General features: G+C 37.4%; 2 long non-coding RNA genes across 3 annotated transcripts; both read right to left on the bottom strand.

The window, feature by feature from the left end:
• Positions 1-210: 210 nt before the first annotated feature.
• Positions 211-1,421, bottom strand: LOC131236158 (uncharacterized). Of its 2 annotated transcripts, none has more exons than XR_009166591.1 (5): positions 1,198-1,421; positions 1,064-1,113; positions 783-983; positions 535-599; positions 211-442 (listed from the first exon to the last, which is right to left on the bottom strand). It is a non-coding gene; the product is annotated as an uncharacterized LOC131236158 (long non-coding RNA). The 2 variants fall into 2 exon arrangements; XR_009166590.1 differs by having other exon boundaries at positions 211-445; positions 1,198-1,419.
• Positions 1,422-1,726: 305 nt separating this feature from the next.
• On the bottom strand, positions 1,727-4,373 carry LOC131236159 (uncharacterized). The gene is made up of 4 exons (XR_009166592.1): positions 3,908-4,373; positions 2,851-2,905; positions 2,308-2,710; positions 1,727-2,146 (listed from the first exon to the last, which is right to left on the bottom strand). It is a non-coding gene; the product is annotated as an uncharacterized LOC131236159 (long non-coding RNA).
• Between the last annotated feature and the right edge of the window lie 12,104 nt (positions 4,374-16,477).

Below are 16,477 nucleotides of genomic sequence, written 5' to 3'. Positions count from 1 at the left end.
CGGATTAAATCCGTAGCGATATTGTCCGTAGTTTTAAATTATATACAGCTATGGATTGTATTTGTAGCGAAAAGTAGAATGCGAACCATAGCAAAAGGCTAAAATTAGCAAGAGCTACGATTTTTTTTAAAAAAAGGCTACGGTTAATAGCTGTAGCTAATGCCTATTGTTAATATAAAAAAAATTAAATAGTAATGACAGCTCTTACCATTGTAGTACACCCTGATAACTCATATAAGCTGATATAGATAAATACTTCATGGCTAAATCATTCATTCATTCAATCAAACACAATCATTTATTCATTCACAATCATTCATTCATTCAATCAAACACAATCATTCATTTCCAACTTCAGCCCTGATCTCAACACAATCATTCACACTTTCAGCTCGAGCACCTCATCATCTTCCTCTTCACTATCAACGGCAGTCGGCATGTTCTACTAAAAGATCGAAACCAAAAAGGCAATGAGGAGTCCACAAAAATAGGGAGATAATTGGGAAATAAGAAGTTCAGGATTTGCAAGCACACCTTTCTAGTAGGAGCCTTCTTCGGAGCTCCCCTACCTTTGGGTTTTGCCCCCTCGGAAACATGTCCTATGGAGAGAAAAAGATAACAAGCATTAAGATGAATGAAATCTTCAAGATGGGAAAAAAATAGTAACTGACAATCCACCCATTTTGGGTTTCAATTTCTGTGTTGCCGATTGGCATGTACGTCCAAACACTGGCTTACTGACAAAGATGATTTTTCATTCATCAGAAAAGAATGATGCCTACCAGTTTCAGTTGTAGTACTAACTGATGCTATAAATTCAACAACAGTATCTGCTTCATTGGCTTTCTTGGTGTTTTTCTTTCTTTGGTTCTTTCCAACTTGTCTAAAAGCTTAGCAAGAGGCTTTCCTGCCCTACCCTCCATCTGTCCTGTCACCTCCTCCACCTGGGCTTCTTCCTTCTTAAGATTATCCAACATTACTTTCTACATGAAAGTAGCAAGTCAATACTACCATCTTCTCAATTACCAAATAGAAAAAATGGGGGGCCTAGATCAAAGCTCACCTTTCTCTTTACATAGAACTCAAGTCTTAAATGAAAGAATTCTTCAAGAACTGCAAGAAAAGAAGGCACGGTGATAAGAAAGCATATATAGATTTAAGAAATTCATAACAAGTACATAGAATAAGCAAACTTACTTTGTTCGGGATTGTCATATTTCTTGATGACACCCCTCGCGTCGAATGAGCATATCAATGATCTTACCGAGACTGAACATGGCCATCCCAAGACATGCACTCGACAAGATCGTGACAAAATTTTTCATGATTTTAGGCTTCTTAACACCCCATCTACAGTAAGAAAGATGTTAGAAGAAAATCAAATTCAAGAAAATCATATTCGCATGGAAAGAACAACACATCTAAAATTCAAATCTCTGTCGGAAAAAAAGAAAACTATAATTCCAAATACCCACTTCCAGTTCATGCAGAAAGACTAAAGATCACATTGAAATTAGTATAGTGGTGGTAGGTGAATCATGAAAACAATGAGACACTGGACCCACTTAAATTCCCAACTTCAGCCCTAATCTCAACTGAAGGGATCAAATGTTATTTTATTTTTGATCATTTTCATAAGCTCCCAAGTCCTGACTTTTAAGTTTTTTAAGCTCCCAAATCCTAACTTTTTAGGTTTTTAAGTTACCCCAGTTCACAACTTCAAAAAACAAGTAAATGTTTCACATGTCAAGACTGATCCAAATATATCCAGAAAAGCAGCAGGAAATCATCAAGACACAAACAAGAATCTTTCATCCATAAGGAGTTCAACAGCTTCATAAGGATCACACAACTAAAAAAATAATAGAAGAATCACTCTTCTAAAGCTCAATCGCTGAGCTGAAATCCTAGAACTTTTAGTGATCTTAACACATCTCTAAAATGCAGTTACAGTTCAGCAGAGAGATAAATCCCAGACAAAGGGGGAAATTTTACAATCAGCAGATGATGATAATTACAAGGAAATCTTACCATTACTGTCCTGGTGTAGGTTTTGTCCATTTTCGGGTCTTGTATAAATGCAAGCTTATTGCCACTTGAGCTCTCTGGAATGCATTGTCTCATACCAGTCAATGATTTCGACAACCTGAAAGTGAAAACTACATATTTACAAGCAAGACATTGACTCATTTACTTTACAGTGGACATGAATAACTTTCAAGCTTGTCATGGATCCCAAAAATATCACCCATTTTGACTTGGGCCATGCATAGAAAGCATATTGAAAAGACTAGTGGCATAATCAACCTTTGGAGGTGGGATATTGGGTGTAGGTTGCACTTTCTGTGTTGAATCAGCCTGCACCGGGACCGGCTCTGCTTTTAAATTAGAAGAAACCTGTTTTGTCAGCTCAAGTCAGGCATGCTAACAAGTTTGTGAAATCCCATTTTACCATGCACAATTCCGGAAAACACAAAGCTTTTGTTGATGCACAAGAAATCTGGTATTGCTAAGTGAAAGACATCCAATAAGACCAAGGTGTTTAGACCACAAACAAATAGATGTTACGTAGAAGATGGGTGCTAAGGTGATTCGCAGCACGTGTGATGGATCCAGGCTATTCATCAACTAGAGCCCACCAAAAGATTTCTGTTGTAATTTGGAGGCAGTCCTGCTTCCCAGTAGCTATTTGACTTCTCATTTCTCATTGCTGCATACAACCAAAAGAGTAAGACCAATATTAAAATCAATATAAAGAAGGCTAAGAAGTTGTCCTCATTAGTAGGTAGATTTGCGGCAATTAAAAAGCTCATAAGAATTGTAAGCCTGAGAAGTGTTCTACATGCTTACTTTGAATAAATGCAACCTGTTCTGGAAGCCATGTGTCGAGTGTAGCAGATCGTACCTGCAGCACATAGCCAATACTTTCAGTCGGAGCAGAAGGCAAGCAATAACCAGGAAGATTATCTGAAGTCCGTGTCACATAATTAAAACACCATGTCTACTGCAATATTGAATCTGACTGTTGTAGATTACCTTGGCAAGTGTCCAGCCAGCAAAAGTAAACACCTTATGTCTACTGCAACAAGTTCCGTTTGACTAATCTAAACCACCACCCCCTCTGGCAATCTGTCAGATTTTTCGAGAAAATGGCATATTTTCATTTTCAGACCTAGCAGGGATACAAAGCTAACCAGTAAATAACCTTTCATGTGATTCCATAACCTTTCATGCAGCGAAACTGGGCTTAATCTACAGTAAACCTGTCATTAGAAGCTTATAAACAAGTTGAATGACAAATAAACATCATAGTTGGCTTTAGGAAGATTTCAACAATGAGTATATTGTCCCATTGCTTTCTATGGTGTAGTCCACTTGAACTTTGGATCTACCTCATTTTTGCACCCATGCCTTAAAATGTTTGGGAAAATGGATGCACAGTGTGGATATATCACATACATCACGGTGGGCCCAACAGAACTTGGGGACTCAACACCCCACCCACACACCAAGGAATCCTTTTGCACTTGTTCGATGTCCTATATAGTAGAATACGGAAGCGGCTTGGCTAGTGTACCACACACTATGGCCAGCTATATAGCTAGTGTGTGGTACATCGGTGATATACACCAGCTATCACTTATGTGTTTGGCACATCGGTGATATACATTTCCCAATCATTTTCTTTTTACTGTTAGACATCTTGCTAGTCTCCAAGCACTCTACACATGCCTGATATACATTAACCAATGTGATGTGGTCTCCCTCTAGGCTGGAAAAAACGTTTCCTCCCAGCCCTTGCTTGATCTCAAGGGAAAGTGGTTATCACCAATTAAAAACTATCTACTTGTAGTAAACTCAAAAGCTATAACAGTTTCAGAAAATGGAAGAAAAGGACACGACTCACCATACATGAGAAAATCTGTTAGTTGGCAAATCTGCTAGCTCGAATGTACCTCTGAGAAGTCAAAGCCTGAATGTACCTCTAAGAATTGTAAGGCCATACGCCAACATATGCGAGCAAATCTGCCAGCTTGCAAGCAAAAATAAACTCAAAAATTATAACAGCTTCAAAAAATGGAAAAAAAAAATAAAACTCACCTTGAAGCCCTTCTCCCTCCTCCTTTACCCGGGGTTGGGACTGGCAATGCAAGGAGTTGCATTGGCGGAGTTAAAAAAGGGCTTAAGCTCCATTTGGTTTGAGATAAATTTACATTCATAAATACCAATGTGATGACTAAATGGAGCCTAAGACTATAAATATATTCAAATATATAGTGCAAAATTCATGCAGACTATAAATATCGATGAACTACAGAGTACTAAAAGAAAAAACAAAGAACAAGCCAAACATCATACAGAGTAACTAGAAAAAACATGCAGACTAGCAATATGTTGAACCATAGAGTACCAAATTAGTTCAGGATTAGAAAAGGAACAAGACAAATATCATGACATTTCTTGATTGTGCTTCCATTTTATAGCTGAGACTATTACATGAGAGTAAAATGTTCGCCTATTAGTTTTACCTCCAATTCCTGATTGCTGGTTTTTTTTGGCTATTTATTTTATCGTCTTATATATCCTTATTTATTAAATTCAATAGGGACCCAGTTCAGTATATGTGTGTCATGGTAGAGCATGGAATTGAATTCTCAAAAGTTTTAAACTTTTAATTTATTTTCCTCTTTGCAGGTTTTGATGAACCTAACAAATGAGAATCCTGATGGCTGTCAGCAAATTGCTGATTGCAGAGGACTGGACACAATGGCTGCCTTGATCATTGGTCACTTCCCATTATTTGGCGCGTGCCTATCTACAAATAATCAAATGAAAGAGAGCAACTCATTCTCTAAAATTGAAAGCAATGATCCTGATAATCAGAATGGCAAACATCTCGCAGATCAAGAACTTCGGTCCGTTTATTAAAACTTGTTTTTAGTACTTAATACTGAAATAGGCCTTATAAAGTGATTTTTCCTAATTCAAATGATTTGATAAATTAAAAAAAAAAATTGTTTAAACATATGGAAGCCAACTGCTTAGCCATATGGTCGAACCGCTCCCAAATTGGGCGGTGCATTCATCAGAGGGATGACAAATATATACAGTAGTTAAAAGGGGCAAACGAGGGGTTAACCACATTTGGGGAAGGGAAGATGGCACAACTTCTTAGCCATATGGTCGAACCACTCCCAACTTCTTTTGCACTTCCATTCTATTCCAAGAATTAAATCCAGGACACTCCTCTACTGTTGGTCTTTTAGATTCACTTGCCTGCGTAACCTCCATTGGACACTGCCAGTATCAAAGTTTTTAGTCTTTAGAAAAACAAAGGGGCAAAAGTCAAAAAAAAAAAAAAAAAGGATCCCTAAATACCCAGCCCTATTTAGATGTAAAACAAGGCATGAAAAGATTGGAAGATCCCAGTCATTCCAATCTCTGGCCTTTTCCCTGAAAATGTAGGCCATTGTTGTTTCTTCTTACCAATCAGTTGGGATTGTCATAACAGTGAGATTTTTTGGAAATTCCCAATTCTAAAATGGGCCATCAGCTCAACAGTCTAGATCACTACACCACGGGCCTGCCCCACGTATAAAAACATATTCTCGGGTCTGAGGGCCATAGACACTTCTATCTAACCTGAAAGCATTTGGCTGAAAACTGATCCAACAAACGTCCTTAGTTTTGCTGCAAATATATATAAGCCATCATTAGTGACAAGTTCTCAATCAGGTAGCTACACATTCCATAGAATTTCAAGTTTATAGGCTATGACAGATTCATTTACAAACACGGATGCAGAGATTGGTGCCATGTCTTTTTCTTTTCTTTTCTTTTTTGTTTTTTGCCATTTTTGGTTTCATGAAAAACGGAACCCAGATTCAGATAGCAATGAACTAAACACAACATTATTCATGCAGTGCTCATACCAGGATCATGATATGATGATACCAATGCCTTGAGAATATTACTAATATCCATGGCAATAATTACATAAAAGAAAAAAAGAAAAAGGAAAAACACTCATTCCATCTATATGTATATGTGTGTCATCATCATAGCTTTGTCTCAGCTATTTCGGGTCAACTTCTCAAGAATGCTGAGTTGCCCATCTGACACCAACAGTCCAAATTTACCTGGGCTTGGGACCTGTTAGTGTGTGTCACAAAGAACACACACACACAGAGGGAGGGAGGGAGGGAGGGAGGGAGGGAGAGAGAGAGAGAGAGAGAGAGAGAGAGAGAGAGAGAGATGACTCTTACGGGAGTTCAAATCTAGCATTTGCATGATCATGAATGTGATATTTACACCAGCCACAACAAATGGATACTCCCAAGTAGCTTGCTTTCCACCATGCTTATTCAATAGCCTCTGAAAAGATATCTAAGATAGTACAAAAGAAACAAGCATTTGTTCAGAAAGATAACTAAGACAGTACAAAAGAAACAATCATTTGTTCAGACAGAAAGATAAATATTTTTTAAACTAATAGCATTTTTTAAGATTGGCAATGGAATGATTAAGTTGATTACCCCATCAGATGTAGAAATGATAGCATGCAGATTTGGTGTGGAGTCTGCACTTTCTATTTTAACAGTTACATGTATATCTGCACCACAGCCCCCAGAAACCATATCTGCACCACAATTACATGTATATTTCTTATTGTCATCTCTCAAAATTCTCCATCCACTAAAACAAAATCCTTAAACATTCCATGAAAATTGAAGATAGAAAGGGAAAATGAAAACACTAAACCTTAAGCGCCAACTCCTTGAGATCACAGGACGTTGCTTGGTTAACCATGATTTCCCTCATTTTTCTGCGAATCTGTCTGATTTGGCTTCACTAGGCATAACAGGTTCGCTTAACCTGGTTAGGGCGCCTCTTGGTGAATCCAATGCAAAACATTCTCAGGGTGTAGTTGTCTGTTGTCTTCACATGTATATGCGCCTCGATCAAGGTTTGCCACTTATGAACCAGCGATCTTAATTTGTCGGTTGTAAAATCCTGTAGGATTGATCCTCATCAGCCTGAAGGTTGGCCAAGGAACACTCAAACACTCGGTGTTTGAGACCTTCATAGTACAAGTTACAGACATTAAAATAAATGTGAGGCTTGTGACTTTAAACAGACATTAAAAATATTTTAATAATGTCTTCATACTGCACTTCTAGCAGCAAATATTTAGCATACAATTTGCTCCTTAGATTTCCACCATCGGAAACTCATTTTCTAACTATTAAATAGTATCATTTTCATTATAGCCAAGCACATCAACACATTTAATAAGTTGTCCTTCATATTCCAGTAATTCGTAAATAATATGAAATTATTGTGCTCCATACTCGAAAAATGCTCCAGCTCCCTTAGATCACTATAAGTTACTGTGCTCCTAGTACAACCAAAGAAAAAGATCCAAATACAACTTCACCTTGAACTACAGGGTACTGTTGATAGCATCACTTATCAGCTCCCAGTTTGGACCCATATCATGCATGAGGACAACAAGTGCTTGAAATAAGAAATTTTAGTTAGGGAGTTCTCCATTGTCCTTGCAATTAGATTTCATATTTATTCTATTTACATGGGTTTCAATTTCTCAAAATCATTAAAATGACCAAACAAAATTTTCAAAAACAGAGTGTCTCCATAAATATAACTTTTATTTCCTTTTTTCCTCGACTTGAATCATATTTCAACAGTTCATATGCTGCACTTTCCTTGTCATCATTAAAATAAAACCAGTGGTTTTTAGAAGAAGGGGTTTGTAACAAACTTGAAAAATCATACAGTCATAGAAAAGTAAAAGTTTTCTTTTTATTGTTTTCATAACAGATCTTTGGATATAAATACAAAATACAATATTGACATTAGTAGTAGTGAGGAAATAAAATATACTAAGATTCAGTCTTAAATAAACAATAAAAATAAAAAGTGGGGTTTCCTAGTCACATGGACCTTTGCCTATCTGTGAAAAATTTCAGAGCTTGTCTATTTTAATTTGCCACTGAATCAGAAAAGCAGCTAATATCATCATTTGAAATTCAGAGACTACTGACCTGTAGATGTAGAGAAAAGCTTCCGGCACCATTCCGGCAATTGACCCACACATGTATGGTCCAAATTTCATGTTTGTTACCACTATGGCATAGTTGAAAATTGTGTAGGGAAATGGTGACACTCGGAAGAGAGGCCTCACATGAATATGGTCACTAAAAGTAACCTAATTAAATATGGCAATGTCATACCATGATGATCACAAATCCAAGACCATACCCAAAAATCATTCCTGCCAACCACATGGAGGGTCCAGAAGGAAGCAAGATCACTCTACTTTCCATTCTCCTATGCTACACATTCTCCAACTCATGCATTGTAGATCTCTGAGCAAATGAGGTCAACAGATTTTCTCATCACCAGGTGATCCTATTGATATCATAATCCACTAAATGTAAAATCATCAGATACAACATAAATGAACTTATAGGCTAATGATCCTGTTAAGTTCCATGCGTACCACTGAGAATTGTAAGGCCATACGCTAACATATGCGAGCAAATCTGCCAGCCTGCAAGCAAAAATAAACTCAAAAATTATAACAGCTTCAAAAAATGAAAAAAAATAATAATAAAACTCACCTTGAAGCCCTTCTCCCTCCTCCTTTACCCAGGCTCAGGACTGACAATGCGAGGAGTTGTATTGGCGGAGTTAAAAAAGGGCTTAAGCTCCATTTGGTTTGAGATAAATTTACATTCATAAACACCAATGTGATGACCAAATGGAGCCTAAGACTATAAATATATTCAAATATATAGTGCAAAATTCACGCAGACTATAAATATCGATGAACTATAAAGTACCAAAAAAAAAAAAGGCCAAACATCATATAGAGTAACTACTAGGCCAAACATCATATAGAGTAACTACTTAAGCCAAAAAACAGCATCATTTAAGCCCCAACCAAAACCCACTTAAGCCAAATTACTATATGTTCAATTATATAGTACTATATTTGTTCAAATTATAGGAATCTCATTAATTGCTTATCCCATTGCACAAGTGATCCCGGACCAACCTCTCCAAGTGTAGATGCGAATCCATCTTCTTTCCACAAAGGAGCATCAGGGTGTATAATCTCAGTCAGGATAACAACAAAAGCTCCCTCTGCTAATGGCTCACAATGGACAATCGCATTTGGACTAGCTTCGTGTACTTGACCACGAGCAACAGCACCACGTAGGCCCCAACCAAGCAACTCGCATTTCTTACCGATATATATCGTATCTGGCTACATGTACACATATAAAATGGCATTAGTATTGTTAGCATTTATAATATAATTGTAAGCTTATTACATTAGCGAAATTATAATTGCATACCGATGATCCCTGAGTAGATTTAGCCACTGGTGGTGATGGGAGGTTTTAACCAGACTGTGCCTCTTAATGCATACCCACCCAGGACTTTATATCAACCAATGATTTCTTTATCTCTAATATCTCCTGCGTTAGGCCTTTTTTTTCTTTTGCCATATTATGTAGCTTTGAATGGGCAGGGGTTGACTTCTTCAGTCCTGTTTTGCTTATCGAGCAACCCAGACCACGCATTCGTCCTCTACTATCAGAACCAACCAACTGTAAAATATTACAAATCAAGTTATTAGGAAATTCATAATTACCGTGAAACTCAAGTAATTTTAAAACTTTATTAGCACCTGTGTAAGGGCATCGTCAACGTCGATCATCTTAGAAGCAGGATTACTACTATAAAGCTCATCTAGTTTTTGCTGTAACAAAATTAATACAAATGAATGTAAAATAATTTAAAGTTATATAATGACATTTCATAATGGTAGTAGTTAGTGGTAAGAGGGGTGCACTTACAACAAGGTCAGGATATTGGACGACTTTGTCCTTGCTCGTATGGGCTCTTAAGTAGACATCACCTCTACCTATCTCGGCATCAGAGGTAAGATTCCTCTCCATCGCCTTTGGCACATAACATATCGTTCAAATACACATCATTAATAGAGTTAATTAGATCAAAATTAAATTTAATTTTAAACTATAATACCTATCTTTATATACATACCATCTGATGGTGAGTAACAGCCATGGTGCGCCTCCCAAGACACGCAGGTCCTTTTAACTTTGCTCGATTGACTTTATTCCTTGCACTTACTCTCTTGAATTGCTCGGTGTTGTGTTGATCCACAAAGATCCTCCAATCCTCCATAGGGACACCTGGGGGCAGGACTATCTCTAACAACTATAGGATCATTGTTTTTTATATATTGTTTAGTCAACCTTTTCTTATAATTTCTCCATGTTTCATTGATGCGTTGTGTTATGTACCAAACACCTGCATCCCAACTTTGACCCTCAAACTCATAAAATAGTGACAATGTTTCTATAACCTTTTGAATGTGTGCATAAGGCACCTGGCGAAAGTCCTCGTATATGATCAAGATATGAGCATGGGCTAGGACACCAATATGCGATGCAAAGTCTTTGTGATTGGGACTATCCTCATTCAGTTGCCTGAATTCATTTGTCTTAAGGACTTTTTTCCTATCATGTTGCACATGTAAAGAAGCACCCTTAGTAGGGCCTCTCTTTCTAGATGAAGAAGAAGCTGGCACATCTACATAAAAAAGAATAATAATCATATATAAACATCGTTGATTACCGCTAATAATAAGAAAAATGAAATCTACATATCTAATTAATGAGAACTATCTTATTACCTTTGGTGTTGCTCGCATTTTCACCCAATGCTTCTGGCTGTGAGTCCATGTGCTTATTTATATGCTAATAGAAAGAAAAACCCTAATGGTTAAGAAACAATTTAGATAACAGATAAAGAACAAACAATTCACTATATTATCCATACCTTCATTATATTTCCTTCGATATATATCATTTTGTTACATGGATTAAAAATACAAAGAATTCAATAGATTCTCCTTGATCGCTTTCTTTTCTTTGTTTTCTCAACTACAACACTGACTTCTTCAGATTCATTGAATATCAACTCATCGGCATTTGCTAAGGTGGTGAGATCAGGTCCTGCATCGGCATCAGTTACAGCCTTCAATCATTCTAATAGAAGGCATGTCTCCTCTTTGACAAAAATCTTTTTTGGAACCTCCAAGACCAGGTGCCATTCAAGATTTTTATGATCTTTGGAGTAGAAAACTTGTACGGCATGCTCCACGAGAATGAACGGCTCGTCACCCACTTTGTCTGAACTATAAAAACTAGACAAATTTACTAATCTCAGATTTGCTTCAACATCAACAGCAACACTATGATGTGTCACCTTCACCCAATCACACTTAAATAGGATGGGCTTATACCCTGTACGGTACTCTAATTGGATAATTCTATGAAGGACTCCATAGTAAGGTTGATTTTCATCCACTGTATTTATATCCTTAGCACTAGATTGGAAGGTGGTCATACCCTTTGTCATAACCCCACTATTTTGGTTCATTTTATTCTCCTCATATTCCTTAGTGACGAAAAGGAAACCATTAATGCAATACTTATTGTATTGCGTAGCAAAAGCTAGAGGTCCTCTCACTATATCTTTGAATTCTTCTTCATTAGATTCATTGAACTCTGTTTGTCTCTTCAACCAAGGTGTGAATTCATCCTCGCTAGGCACCTTGTTGTTCTCCTGTAGCATCGCTGCAAGAAATCTTTGTACTTCCTGTGGGTTATTCGATACCAATGTTATATTAAAATTGCATAAAACAAAGAAGATATATACATATGAGCTAAAAGTACATACCCTTCCCACGCATCATAGCTGGGATGACTCTTCATGACCCAAGTACGAGCTTGTTCATATTCAATACCCATTAAGATGACACTTTGACTTGAACCTACTGGACCAACATTGTCATCATTAGAATCATCGTCAACAATTTCTTGTAAATTCTGTGGTTTTGGAATGACTCCATCAAAAGGTTTTTCCAGCTTTTTCAAGAGGCTTGTTTTATATTTTCCTCTGTATTGGTTGTAGTATATAACCGTCTCCACTTGGATGTATTGTTCTGTAATGCAACCCTCAGGTCACGTCTTGTTACAGACATAAGACTTGAATGTCTTCATGAACCTAACAAAAATAATGATACATTACATATACATGCATCTTTAGACGTTTCACCTATTTATTCTTACTAAGCTCATAGCGTACCTTTCGAATGGATACATCCATCGATAGTATACAGGACCACATATGCGAGCCTCATAGGCCAAGTGGATAGTAAGATGCATCATCATGACAAATATCGAAGGAGGGCATATAATCTCAAGCTGACATAACGTCCTAGCCATGCCCCTCTCGAGAGTAATGAGCATTTGAAGGTCTATTGGTGATGAGCACAAGGCATTAAAGAAGGTGCAAAAGCTTATAATTATAGGATGAATGACCTTCCTATCCTTGAATGCATGTTGGATAAGAACCGAGAGTAGATGTTGCATCAACACATGATAAGAATGAGACCTCATTCCCTTTAAATCCATGTAATCTTCCATTACAATGGTCTTCCAATTCACACTAAAACCAATAGGAACACGCAGATTATGCAAAGTCTAGATGAAAAGCTTTTTCTCTTCTTTTCTTAGACAGAAAGGACCTTGTTTCTGAATCGACTTGCCATTGCTCTTTTTCAGCTATAGGCGCTTCTTAATTCCCAACCATTTCAGGTCCCTACGTGCATTAACATCATCCTTGGTTTTACGGGGCGTGTTCAACATCAAAGCGACAAGGATTTCACATATATTTTTCTCGACATGTATAACATCAAGGTTGTGGCGCACGAGAATATCTTTCCAATACTCCAGATCAAATAATATAGACCATTTGAAGAACCACGGTGATTCAACGTCATCGGTTAGTTCTTATCGGCCCCCATCAATACCCCTTCTATTCTTCTTCCCGGACTTCCCCCACCACATATTAAGGTTCGCAATTTGTCTTTCGATCTCAATCCCATCCAGACGGATCGATTGTCATTGTATCTCCACTTTCTTATTGTAAGTGTCAGTACTTGTGTCCTTTCTAGCCTGGTCCAACATTGGCAACCACCGTCTATGGCCTACATAAATATGTTTCTTTCCATACTTGAGTCGTAAGGAATCTGTGTTGGGACCACATATAGGACAACCATATTTACCCTTGGTCTACAACCGGAAACATTGTCAAATGCTGGAAAGTCATGGATTGTCTAGAGCAGAACTGCATGCATATTGAAATTGCTTTTAAGGTATGCGTCGAATGTCATGACCCCTTTCTGCCATAAGTCTTGAAGTTCATCAATCAATGGTTGTAAGTAAACGTTAATATCCTTTTCCGGTTGTCGCGGTCCCTCAATGAGCAAAGTTAATACATTAAATTGAGGTTTCATACAAAGCTTTGGTGGAAGGTTGTACGCCACATATATAACGGGCCATGAACTATATGAAGCGCTATAAGTGCCGTATGGTTTAAACCCATCTATAGCCAAACCCAATCGAACATTACGAGGCTCAGCTGAAAAATCCATATACTTGTCATCGAGATTCCTCAATGCAATAGAATCAGTTGGATGCTCAATCTTTTCATGTTGCAATTTCCTAGTTGAGTGTCTGGACATTTCTTTCGCCAACCATGGCACACTGAACATTCTTTGTAGCCTTGCTGTTAATGGAAAATACCTTAACACCTTGGCAGATACTTGAAATTGTTTTCTGTCATCATCCATTTCTGTCTTGAACCTAGAAGCGTTACAAGTTGGACAACTAGTTTTCATCTCGTGCTCTCTCCAGTACAAGATGCAGTCATTTGGACAAGCATGAATCTTCACATAATCAAGACCCAACTTTGTAATAATCTTCTTCGCTTGGTAGGTATTAGTTGGGGCCTTATTACCAGAAGGCAACACCTTCTTTAGTAGTTGAAGGAGCTCTGTAAAGCTTTTTTTACTCCATCCATGGTTCACCATTAATTTAAAAAGCTGTACAATTAAAGTCAGAATAGTGAAATCTTCTGCCCCAGGGTATAGCTCAGTCATTGCTTCTTGTAGATTTGCTTCAAAATCATTAATTTCATTTTCCCCAAATTCGCCTTCGACTACAGGGGTCACATTCGGCTCATCCTGGACAACTTTATCTAGGTTATTACCACCGAGTTATTGAACGATCATGTTGTGAACGTCATTTAAGTTTGGGACACTATGGCATTGTTGGGAACTTGATGCACGTTCAGTGCACTCAGGTGATACATGCTCACCATGCATGTTCCAAACCCTATATCTTGGATCGAATCCATTTTTCATTAGATGTATTTCCAAATCATCATAAGAAATCGGTAAACGTGCACATCTGCAAGTGGTGCATGGACAAAAAATGGTTTCTCTACCAGGAAGGTGATCTCGTGCAAACTTTAAAAAACTTCTCATTCCATAAATAAAACATGGGTCCGGAAAACTTAATGTTATCCACTCCCTATCCATTACAGGCGAAACTCGATTAACCAAAGGGTCCTTTTTGAACTTGTACCTTACTAAAAAAATAATTAATAAGTATTTTTCACTCATTCACGAATATAATTCTAAACACATGCATCTATGATCTTGATTTGAAACCAACTAAAACACCAAAGAGTTTTGAAATACTTAGCTAAAATGCTAGTCAGAAATGGTTCATTGTTGTTATCAATGCACAATGAAAAAAGATCATCTATTAGCATCCATACAAGCACAACAAGTTACCCAAGGCAAAAGTTCCTTCATTGCCATGAAAAGAGATCTTTGAAGACTTAAAACCCAGTACGGGCCACCACCATTGTTGTATTATTAGTTGAGGCTCCAAATAAAATGATGGAAATGGTTAGACTGGAAGGTTCTATAAGGGATTTCAAGGAAAGGTTCTGAATATCCCTTTTATGTGTTTTCTATCAAGAATTCAACGGTGCATCAAACAATTCATTGATAAGAATGTTGTTTGTCAGCTTGGCCAGATGAACGTCAACCAAATAGACCTTAATCTACTGGTAGGTCGTGCTGATCAAGAAATCTCTCAAGGCCAATGGATGGTACAACTTGAAGACCTATAGCACAATTAATTGGTTATGGCCGAAACAATTCTAGCAAGAAAGAATGCAGAAAAGATTCCAAAGATGTTCGACTCAAAATAAACTCAAAATGTTGCACTATTGTGTTTTTCTTGAGTTGTAGGATCCTTCTCTCTCTCTCTCTCTCTCTCTCTCTCTCTCTCTCTCTCTCTCGCTCGCTCGCTCGCTTTAGACACAGTCAAACAGTGTGCTACTCCTACTTCCTAGCTGTTTATACTTGGCAACATTTTGAAATAGATGGTTCCCCGCTCCCACATCTACTTTGCTTCTTTGGTTCCTTGTTTCTGTTTTAAAGAAACTTAAAATCATAGTTCCCTTTTTGTAGTTCCCTGTTCAAGCTATCTGTTCTAATTGTGTAACTACTATATTGACGTAGCAAAGTTCTTTGAGTTGAATATATGTGATTTAATTACCAAAAATGAAAGAAAGTAGGAATTGCAACAAGAGATAGTGGGACCATGAGTGGTTGAAGTGGGCCAGCACCTTAAAAGTAGGGATTCATGCGGCTACCATAAATTTATGGCATTCCTTTTGAGTTGAAAGAAAGCAATCAATTGCAGGTTATTGGATTAACCAGAGGAGTCGCTATTAATGCCTGCTCCAATTGATTTAGCTGCACCCTATTTTCAATTTTGAGTCTTAAAATATTACCACAAATGTACTCTTTAGAATGCCCAAAATGGAAAATGGAGGGTAAGCAAATCAATCAGGTTGGGTGTTGACATCAATACCCTTTAGTAATATTCCAGCATCATCAAACAAAATAGTAGTCTGTTGTGAGTATCAAACAACAATATACCTTGAAAGTATATTCCATCAACGGATAGAGAGAGAATACAATCAAACTGAAAATATACTACTCCACAAAATCACATCTCTTTGACATTTTAACAACCAACTCCCCTGCATGTTTTAACAACCAACTCCACAAAAATTTCATATTCATTGAAATCAAGTGATTGAAAACATTGATCTAGTAATTGAAATTAAGAGAAATACTAAATAGAACACTTCATATGAGTTCTAGTAATTGAAATTATTGATCTGGTGTGCCACCACATGAGTGTATATAGGCAAAAAATTTGAAAAACCCATCTATACAATTAAGATTCAGAAACAAAGGCTCCACAGGCAACAGGTAATCATACAAAGAATTTTCTATCCTTGCATGGCATTTGCTATGATTGAGGTTTGATTTTTTTAACCCATCCCACTTTGAAATCCCACCGTTGGATTTCTGATCATCCCATGACCAATCCCTAGGCTCTGTCTTCAACAGCCCGTCAACCAATGCTTCTTGTTTTAGTGAACAGATCCTTTCTCATGCCATTGGTTGGATAACTACTAC

The sequence above is a fragment of the Magnolia sinica genome, unplaced genomic scaffold (genome assembly GCF_029962835.1).
Source record: "Magnolia sinica isolate HGM2019 unplaced genomic scaffold, MsV1 ctg245, whole genome shotgun sequence".
In the NCBI taxonomy this organism is placed as follows: Eukaryota; Viridiplantae; Streptophyta; class Magnoliopsida; order Magnoliales; family Magnoliaceae; genus Magnolia; species Magnolia sinica.
Note: the sequence above shows the minus strand (reverse complement) of the source record. Positions and strands in the feature narration are given on the sequence as shown.